The sequence below is a fragment of the Camellia sinensis genome, chromosome 12, assembly GCF_055761805.1.
Source record: "Camellia sinensis isolate YWXY chromosome 12, ASM5576180v1, whole genome shotgun sequence".
Classification (NCBI taxonomy): domain Eukaryota; kingdom Viridiplantae; phylum Streptophyta; class Magnoliopsida; order Ericales; family Theaceae; genus Camellia; species Camellia sinensis.
Genome location: NC_138972.1, coordinates 86479762 through 86490924, shown reverse-complemented (window position 1 = coordinate 86490924; position 11163 = coordinate 86479762). Strand labels below are relative to the sequence as shown.

The window sequence follows — 11163 nt, the reverse complement described above, 5'->3', positions numbered from 1 at the left end:
CTTTATATTTATTTGATTCCTTTCATATCTACTTCATTGTTGATCATCTCGTTTTAAAAATAAATTTCATTTCATTTCATTTCCCATATTTTCAATTCTTTCACATCCACTTTTCGATGGTTTTGACCCAAAAAAAAAAATAGGGCGAATTACACTGAAGGTCCCTATAATTTAGGACTTGTGTTATTTTGAATCCTAATTTTCAATTGTGATACATTTGACCTTGAATTTTGAATTTTATTTCAAATAAGGACAATTGAATATACCATTGCTCAATCTCAAGGGTAAAGTTATCAATTTGATAAAATATAAACTAATTTGACAAAAATAAATGTCAAAAAAATATTTTTAAATTTTTAAAAATTATTTCTACCCACTAAAGATAAACTTATGTAAAATTAATAAATCTTTTACATATTTTATTTATTTATTTTATCAAATTAAATTTTATTATGTGTTTGGATGATGATCATGTAATAAGTGGTTGTTTTTATTTTCAATAAATTAGTGTTTATTTTTTCAATATCATTATTAAACCAATCCGTTAAATTAAAAAATCAAAAACTAAAAACATTTTATCTTTTAAATATATCAATTACTTATGAAACATGGGTACTTCGAAAAACACGATGTACCTGTGCCGGGTTACAGGTATATGATACCTCGTACGGTACTTCTGTATACGTATCGGGTACACGAAACACGTATCCAAAAAAATTTTTTCTTAATTTTTAGCGTACCTAGACGTACCTAGTGTAGCATTTGTACCCTTTTAAAACTTTTGAAAAGTGTATTTGAATCGTTTATTTTATTTTGGAGATCTTTGGTATTGTTGTATCTTGGTTTTGGATGAGTGAAAATCAATTTAAACTTGTTGGGTTTGGTTGTTCGCACTTGTTCTTGTCAAAAATTCCATAGAGACTTAGAAAATTCCATTCTGGGGTCGACAGCAGGCTTCCTAAGGGTCGACCCTTACCTGTTGGTGAAGTTTTTGGAAGTGTTGCTGGAAAATAGGATAGACACCAGTCTGGGGAGGGTCGACCCTTTTATGTTGCAAAATTTGTGTGTTAGTTGCTGGAAAATAGGGTCAACCCCCTCTTGTCTAAGGGTCGACCCCCCTTACTTGTGCCAGATTGTCTTTTCTACCTAAACGGTCGACCCCCTTGCGCGAAGGGTCGATCCTTGCGTGTTTTTTTTTTTCCAGATTTTGGGGTTCGAATGGGCCCTACCCTTGGGGGGTTTTTGGGCCTATTATTTTATTTGACCTTGGAGCTATTTGCTAGTAGTATAAATAGATCCAAACCACTTTCCTCTCATTACTTTTTCTCCTCTTTTCCTCTTAACCCGTGATTTCTCTCTTCTCTCTCTAAAACTTAACTTTTTGCACTTAGATCTTCAGATCTACTCACCCAGAGCCATCTTTTCACCTTGGTCCTTTGGAAAAGGTTGTAGATCTTGTCAAGGGATTTCTATTGATCCAAGTGGTTCGTGGTTTCGTCGCCGGTGATTTTTGGATTGTTTGGATTGTTTTCTCTTCGCTTCAAGAGGTAGGGATTTCTTTTTTCCTTTCCAATACGTCATCTATAAATAGACATGTGGTAGATTTTATTGCATAAAAACCATATTCATTATGGATTTTCTTGAAAGCCATAAAAGGGGATCTAGGGTTTGATATTTGTGATTGGAGTTGTTATAAGTTGTTTGTTGTTGGGTTGTTTGGGAAAAATGATTTATTATGTTTGTGAAGAGATGGAGGAAAGCCCTAGTTTAATGTTATTGAGTTAATGGATTTAAAAGGGAGGAAGTTGAATAATCCTTGTATTTTGCTAATATGAGTTGTATAATTATGTTTATACCAAAAGGAAATAAAAAGAGAAGTAACCATAGTATTAGTATTGTTTTAGACTAATCATGTGCAGTTGAGTTGTGTTATGGTTTTGATACCAATGGAATTGGTTTATAAAATAAAGATGATGAATTTGGTTTTGGTTTTGTAAAATGAAGAGAATGAATTCTTAGAAAATGGTTGGAGTTGTGTGGATTAGAAAATAAACAAAAGTGGTCTTTTTGAAAGAAAATAAAATCATCACCCTTTGTAAACGAATAATGAACTTGAGGTCGAATCTTGGAACCTTCACATATTATCATTGTTATTGGACTGAAAATCTTGCGAGAATTGGATTTTTGTTTTCCTTTTGTATTAGATGCAGAAATGGATAGATATGAATGTAAATGGTGGGGTTGGATATTTGAAATCTCTCACCTATGAAAATATGGATAGTTTATCTATTTTGGAGATTGTATATATGTTTAGAAATATATGTTTTGGGTTATCGGTGGAGGATAGCTATGACTGTTGTAGAAATTGCATGTGGACTAGGTAAATTGAAATTAATCACTTGTGCATGACTATAATTATATACATTAGATATGTATGGTTATTTGGGAATGTAAAGGGGATGTACTCTATATATAATTATGTTTTTATATACATTGTGTATGTATTACACTTATGTTGTTATGCATTCTAGTATATTGAGATGGTTAGGAATGTGCTTACGCTTCAAATGAGAGGTACCATTACCTTCCAGCTAGCGCCTAGAGAATTGGCCGCGCTTAGAATAAGAGGTACCAGTACCTTTCAGCTAGCGCCTGGAGAACTTGGCCAAGGTACCTTTACCTTTCAGTCGGTGTCTGGTAAATTGGGATTTTGTTATGGAAAGGTGTATCCTTGACTTGGCATTTTGTTACAAAAATGTGTATCATTAGCTTACCGTGCTTAAGGCAAGTAAAGCAGAATTTATTTATCATTATTGTCTCAATGTATCTGGGTATATCATGGGTTATGATGGTTATTGTTCTAGAAGGCCATGTTGCCTCAATTGTTGAAGCAGATAGTTATTGATTGCTTGTTCTTTTCCTTTTGTATTAAAGGCATACTTGTATAGTTATGAATGTGTTGGAAACAAACGTAAGTTTTGTGTTGAGATGGTGAAAAACGTGAAAGACTTTGAATACTTGTGTGAACATGTTTTGAAAAGGCAAATCAGGTATAAGTCTGGAAAGTGAGAAAAAAACGTAATGTGCTTGGTGCAATTGTTTTCTTCAGAAATTTCTTATAGTCATATGAATTTTGGAAAAATGTAACAAGAAGAAAGCAAAGTGAATTGCTTATGTTATTGAATGAAATGAATGACTTTGAGAAAAATTCTTATATACATATATTTCTGTATAACCCGTCACATTATTTATATAGTATGAGACTAAGCATTCATGATCATAGCTATCTATAAGTTGCTATTGTTTAGGATCGTGCTAAGATCCCTACTGGACTTTATGTTCATCCCACGTTGCTAATCCATTTCAGGTGAACATCAAGAAGTGTTTCAAGGTCATGGATCTTCTTTATCTGTTGGTCACGGGGCCTTTTATTTGTGGGCGGAATGTCATTGATGTAAAAGGGTTAAATCCTTTCTTTCACTTTTAAAAATGTAAGCCTATGAGCAATTTGTTTAATTATGCTCATGTTGTATTTAATTTGCATTCAGATAAGAGAATATTTATTTATTCTTACTTGTTGATGTAAAGAGTTTTCCGCATGTTATCTCTGAAATTGAATTAAATTAATGAATCTAATAATGGTTCCGAGAAATAAAAAGTGGGGCGTTACACCTAGTATATACCCAAGTCATACCGTACTTCAATTGAAATAATATTTTCTTCTACTACAAAGATAAAATTTCTTTCACTAAACTTCTTTTTTATTTTTTGTTTTATGCTTAGCATGATTTTAAAATTAAACTATGATTTATAAGTTATTTAATATATTGACATTTAATTTTGATTTATACATTTACTTTTGGCATTAAATGTTAATTGTAGGTTAGACCTTAACAAATTAAACCATTTAATTAATTTTTGCATTACTCTAAATTAAAAATAAATATTTTTTTACAAACGTACCAAGTCATACCTGTACCCAATTTTTTTTTGAATTTTACCATATTAACGTACCTGTATCGTACCAGTACTCGTACATGTACCCGTACCCGTGCTTCATAGTCGATTACACATTAAAAGCCTAACAACTACCCATCACTAGGGATGTAATAATGGCCCGGCCCGGGCTCGAGCTGACCCAAGCGGGCCTCGTGGGCTCCCTCCTTTTTAGCAGGCCGGGTCGGGCCGGCCCATGAGCTAAAAAGTGGGGCGTAGGCCCAACCCAAGCCCACTCATAATAGGGCCTAGGGCCTACGCCGCGAGCCTAGTCAAGCCTTTTTTTTATATTAGGAATAAAAAATAAAAGAAAAATTATACTGGAGTATTTTAATTAAGATTAATGAGATGTTTTGTTTGGTTATATTTTATGGTGATATTTAAATTTAATTATGTATGATTTATGTTTTTTTAATTATGAACTTATAACTAAAAAAGTATGCAATTATGTAAAAAAAAAATTCGAAATGAATAATTTTATATATATGAAAATGAAACTTTCAATATTACAATATTAAATTATTTATATAACATTTATTGAATGAATAACTTTTATTTCAAAATGAAATAAAAATATTACAAAAATTGATAATATTAAATAAAATAGGTGTAGATTATTGATGATGGTAGAGTAATTACATCACTATAGGTCAAGTACATCCCAACTAGGTTGGCACCTACTAGCCTACCAATCATTTGCATTATACTCCACCACAATAATCTAATGCCAAAAAAAAAAATGAAATGAAATGAAATAATAAAAAATAAATTGTTGATCAATCATCAGAGGAGACGAACATTTCAGTTGCGTTGCGCGAGAATATGTCATCCAAATCATTTTGAATTCACTCATTTTCACTATAATTTTCTCTTCTTATAAGCACATGCATATGATCTCTGGATATCATCAGTGCCTCAATGTAATAACCCTCACCACTGCTTACCGTTAAACACTGACTGATAATGACTGATAACTGAACTGATAATGACTGATAACTGAACTGATTATGACTGATAATTGAACTGATTAAAGTACTGAACTGACTGACTGAAAACTAGAACTGAATTAACTGAGTATGTACGTTTGAATTGCATTCTATCTGTTGATTGTTTATTTGATCTGTGCGTATTTTAGTGTTTAAACTGCTAATTGAAGGCCTTATCGGCGGCCGAATCCGGAATTGATTGATGTTTTATGATCCTCATAATTAATGTGAATTTATGGTATAATTATCTGAAAACTGATTAGGTATGATTAAATTAGATCGAATGGTACCAAATTACATGAATTGGACTTATTTACAACCTTGCCCTTGAGTGGGCCACTACCTATACACCTTTGAGTTCATTACACTTGAATCAAAACGTTTTCCTCAGCCTTCTTCCTTGCCTTGCCGACCATAGAGAGAGACAGAGACTAGAGAAGTGGATTTCATCTCAATTTTGTTTGTAAATTGCTTGGTAATTGAAGGAATTGGAACATAGGTTGCAAATTAAGCTTCCTCACCTTGTAACTAAAGCTCTAGGTAAGGAATTCAACCCCTCTTTGTTGTGTTTAAGCTTATTCATGCAAGATTCTTGAGCCTCTAGTGATTTAAGTCTAGAATTGGTTCATTGTTGTTGATTTGAAGCTCATTTCATGCATGCATGTTTGTAATGTAGATGTTTGAGTTGTTTTCATGGCAAAGGTTACATGCATGTTCATAATTATGTTTAAGTCCATGATTTCATCATGTTTTGAAAAGAATTGGCTCCTTAGAGCATCGAATTGGAGCTTCAAAATGATTTAAATTCATGCATGTTTGCATGTCCTCCATGTTCATGAAATTGGTTTGAAATTGAGTTTGAATTAAATACCCTTGGGCCTTGATTTCTCAAAATTGAGCTTTGAACCATGTCATTCTATATGCTTACAAGTGTTTTCTGGAAATTCAGCCCAAGAGGATCGGTTTTGATGCATTTAAACTTGGTTTTGAGCTTGGTGGTGCAATATGGAATTTCCAGATTTTGCACTTCCGCTCGAGCGGGGAAAGTGGCGCTCGAGCGTGGAATCCGAACATACAGCATTTCTCTGCACTGTTTTACAGTCCGCTCGAGCAGAGGATTGGGCGCTCGAGCGGAGTCATGTGTCTCAAGCTCGAGCAGGCGTCAAGCGGAGATTTCACCCATCCAGTACTTTTACAGTACGCTCGAGCGGAGTATTATACGCTCGAGCGTGTACCTTTGTTGCATGACCGCTCGAGCGGGGAAACCTGCGCTCGAGCGGGACTCTGTTTTTCTGTAAATTCTGAAATTACTTTTTGAGTACATCTTTGCATCTTCATCCCATCCTAGGCATGCTTAGGCCTAGTTTAAGGCATCTTATTGAGGATATAGATGTAGAACACACCGAGGCACTAGGGGTTAAGTTATTATCTTTCCCAACTGTGTAGCTTAGTGTGTTCAATCTGTTAACTGTGTAGGGTTGGCGACTGGGGAGACACGCTCTAGCATACTGTAGCCCAGAACTCTGTGAGTAACGTTTGTGTAAAGATATGTTCACAAATGATTATCTTCTGAACAACTGAACTGTACTGTTTTCTGAACTGATTACTGTTACCTGAATGAATGTATGTCCTATATTCTGAACTGTATTGTGGCATCCTTAGCACCTACTGTTTACTGTTACTGTTACAGAGATCTCTGTCGGTTCCCTTGTTGGAACCACTACTGTTTACTGACTGATGGCCATCATTACTGTTCGGTCTTTTAAGACCTACTGTTACGCTAATGGGTGTACCACATATGACTGTACTGACTGAATGACTGCAATACTGCTTAAATGAACTGTTTTCATACTGTAAGGACATTCATTCTTAACCTCTTTACGCAGTATGTTATTCACTGGGCTTTAGCTCACTGCTCATATATATATGTAGGTGTACAGGCACCAGACCGCGGCTAGGAGCGTTAGGGTTACTCCAGTTTTGTCAAGCCAACTACTGTGCCTCACTGCGAGGTTCCGAGCCTATTATGTCAAGGCTTAGGGGCGTTTTGCAATTCCCCCTTCTGTACCGTCTTACTGTTCTGTATAAACTGAATGTTTACTGTACTGTTATGCAGGGATTGAGTCCCTAGTCTGAATGATTATGTAAATATTGTGCATACTGTTTTGTACTGTTTATGTACATATGTATGAAAGTCTTTTTGCATACAGACTGTCACAGCTCATTGGGCATTGTTTATTTACTGTATTGGCTTCCGCCAGGCCCTATACTCTGTTTTACTGAACTACTGTTCTGCAGGCCTTCGGCAATCTCGGATTACTGGCCGGTTATGGTGCTAAACCCATAGGGCCGGGTTTGGGTCGTGACACTCAACTATTTGGGGTAAAAACCTGCTCCAGTAATCGTCAGCACCCGTCTACTTGCACTAAAAGTTATTTTCGAAGCAACTATGGAAATAGGAACGGTTAGCATATCACGGGCCATCTGTAAAATCACAGGCCACATAATTTCATTTTGTTTCTACCACTCCAAAGTTTCAAAATCATCGGAATCATCCACTGACGGGCTTTCCAAATAGCATTGCAGCTCAGAACTGCTTACACTTGTATGTTGAGATATTCTTCTACTTTTATTGCTAAAAAAACACTTAATCTCCTGCCTCGAGATGAGACTGCTAGTGTAGTGTGTGTAGGTGTATTTACAGATACAGCTGCCCTGCATTCTTCAAATAATCTATTGCATGTTTGCATAATAGGGGTAAACTGTGTTTGATCAACGAAAGACGCTCTAAAACTTGTAAACCAATTTCTTTACCCCTATGATCAATTATTATGGCTAAACCTAATAGATGAGGCAAATGATAAAAATATTTATCAAATTTTATTTTCATTGAAGTTAATAATAATTACATAATATTCATTACTCATATATTTTACGAAAACTTTAATTATTTCTGCTAGCATATGTAAAACAAATGGTGAAGTAAATATATATATATATAAGAAAATAATTTTGTTGAAGTATCGAAAAATTTTAAAAAATCTTTATACAAGGCTGCTTGGCGCCAAATAAGTTCTGTGAGAGTCAGTACTCCTCCTATTGATATTGTTGCAAAAAAATAAATCTATTGCTCTTCTTTGTTTACAAGCTACTTTTAATATATTATATGTTGAATTTCACCTACTATCTACATCTAAAATTAATTTTCTAAATGGCATATTTTATCGTTGACAAATTTTTTCCGAAATTCGATCAGTAGAATACATAATAGTAACAACTGTATTTTTTATTATAAGTACAAAAGTCTCGTAAGCATGCATCGCTTCTTTAACAATCAAATTTAAAATATGGACACAACAACGAACATGAAATTAGTCGCCATCAACAAGTAATTGTAAAGTTGATTTTAAATAGGTTACAGTTTGATTATAATATACTGCATTATCTAAACTAATCGTAAATATTTTATTTTGTAAAGCTCACTCATATAATACATTTCTTATTTCTACACCAAGCGAATGACCAGTGTATGGAAGTTCAACTAATTTAAATGAAATAATTCTTTTATTTAATTTCCAATCATTATCAATAAAATGTGCAGTGATACATTGATATTCAAAACCATTATCTGACCACAGATTAGATGTTAAACAAACTCTTCAATTCAAAATTTTAAAGATATCAAATAATTCATTTTTAATATCATCAAATTTCTTTAAAATCTTGTTTCTAGTAGTATTTCTTGAAAAACTTTAATATTGCGGTGCAAAACTTTCATAAATCATTTCGATAAAATCGGGACATTCACTCGTAGTAAAAGGTTGTTTTTCTTTAATAATATAATCAACTACATAATTTTGTGCACGTATAAAATCATATTAAAATGTTTGCAAATTACCAATTGATAAAGCCCCTAATTGTATTTGACTTCGAATATTAAGTTGTTGACTTTGCAAATATTTGTTAGCATGCCTTTTTAGATAACTAGTATCCCCTGCAGATGCAACACTAAGTAAATGTGTACAATATTTACATTTTGCTTTAAATGTAATTGTACCATCAAGATTATTTATAGATATTTTTTCAAAATGTTCCCAAACACTACTACTTCTGCTCCTGATGATGATCCAACTGTTGGAAAAGGGATATTAGAAGGAGAATCAATAGATTCATATTGTGTAGTATATGTATCAACATCGACATAAACATTAGGAATATTAGGATCCATAGTAATGTAAGTAAAATAATATATAAGAATTAACAATTAATTTAAATAATGTGTAAATACAATGAGTATAAAATAATAATTAATATATGTGCACAAATAATTATTGAAAAAAATGAGTAGCTAATAAATTTGATTAAACTAATTAATGTTACCAACTGGCGAATGCAATACAGAAATTAGTTTCTTCTAATAAAAGTTTCTTATTACACAATTGCAATTGTTACTTAGGGATGACACTTCAAAATTAATTGAGAGTTGAGAGAGATTAAGAGTTTAAGAGAGAGAGAGAGAAAGAGAGTGAGGGAATTATTTGTGAGATTTATTTTGAAAAATGAAAGATATTTATAGTAGTTTGAAAGAGTGAAATAAATTTATAAATATTTATATATATATATATATTACCGTTTGTCTTAGGATGTTTGAATTTTTATGATCGTTTCTACTAATTTATGACCGTTTTTTTTTTTTTTTTTCATTCATTGAATGAAGACTTGAGTGATTGATGAGATTGAGATGCAACAGTGAACCTAGGCTCGGGGTTGGGCAGGCAAGCAGACAAGTATATTGCACACCAATCAACCATTTGAATTTTTTTTTATTTATATATATATTTTAATTCATTCATTGTAAGAGCATCTACAATGGAGTGGCTAAAAAATAGTGTTATATGACAAAAGGTAATAAAAATGGGGCCTAAAAATGTGTGTTAAGGTGTGTTAAGAGTTTGTTAATTTTACAGAGTGAGTAGTGGTGTAATGGATATGTTAAGGTATGTGTTAAGTGATGTATAAATGTATTAAAATAATAATATTAATAACTTTTGTTTTTATTTTTTTTAATTATTTAACCGTTGCAAGTTGTTTTTTATTTTTATTTTTTGAAATTTGACCATTGGTAGAAAGAGGGCCAGGTTGGGCCACCCACAGGGCTCAAAATTTTTTGGGTCGAGCCAACAGACCGGGCCAAAAATGGAAGGCCCAGGCCCAAGGTACTGGGCTAGGCTTGGGCCGGGGCCTAACCAGAATGAACGAGCCGAGCCTACCTCAAGCCGCCCACGGGCCTCTGGCCATTTTTACACCCTTACCCATTACATGATCATCATTTAAACACATAACAAAAATTAATTTGATAAAAAAATAAATAAATGCATAAATGGGTAGAAATAATTTTTAAAAATTCAAAAATATTTTTTTGACATTTATTTTTATCAAATTAGTTTTTATTTTATCAAATTGACGACTTTGCCCTTGAAATTGAGCAATTGTATCTTCAATTGTCCATATTTGAAACAATATTCAAAATTCAAGATCAAATATATCACAATTGAAAAGTTAGAGATCAAAATGACACGAGCCCAAACTATAGGGACTGTTAGCGTAATTCACCCTAAACTTTAATATTTTAATTTGTTTTCGATCTAAGTCATTCACTTAATTTTATAATGGGAGATTTTTTTTAAGGTCCCTAGTATTAAGATTTTATAGCATAAAGGACATCTAATATTTTTATAATGTTTAAGGTCCCTCAAATCAAAGCAGAGAAAATTCAATCCAAACCAGAGAAATTCTCTGGTCCAAACTAGAGAAAATTCAATCCAAAGAAATTCTCTGGTCCAAACCATTGCAAGGTGTATGTTCTTAAATCTGTTGTTTAATCAACAGTTGAGGTTAATTTATTCAAATTGTTGTTGTTATTGAACGCAAAGAAAATGGTAAACAAATCAGAGAGAATTATAAATAAATCAAAGAGAATTTCTCTGGTTTGAAGAGAATTTCTCTAGTTTGGACCACAGAAATTCAAAGCTAGATGGTTATTGTTGTTGAAGGCAGATAAAATGATAAAGAATTTCTTTGTGCATCTGCAAAGCTGTGTCCTCATGGGAAGCCACTGCATTTCTCTCATCTTTGGATTTTTGATTTCTAAATTCTTACACTAACAAACACATTGCAGACA

General features: G+C 33.0%; 1 long non-coding RNA gene across 1 annotated transcript; it reads left to right on the top strand.

The window, feature by feature from the left end:
• The first annotated feature begins 6326 nt into the window (after window positions 1–6326).
• Window positions 6327–7206, top strand: LOC145804202 (uncharacterized). Its single transcript, XR_014345828.1, has 2 exons — window positions 6327–6835; window positions 6915–7206. It is a non-coding gene; the product is annotated as an uncharacterized LOC145804202 (long non-coding RNA).
• Window positions 7207–11163: the final 3957 nt, after the last annotated feature.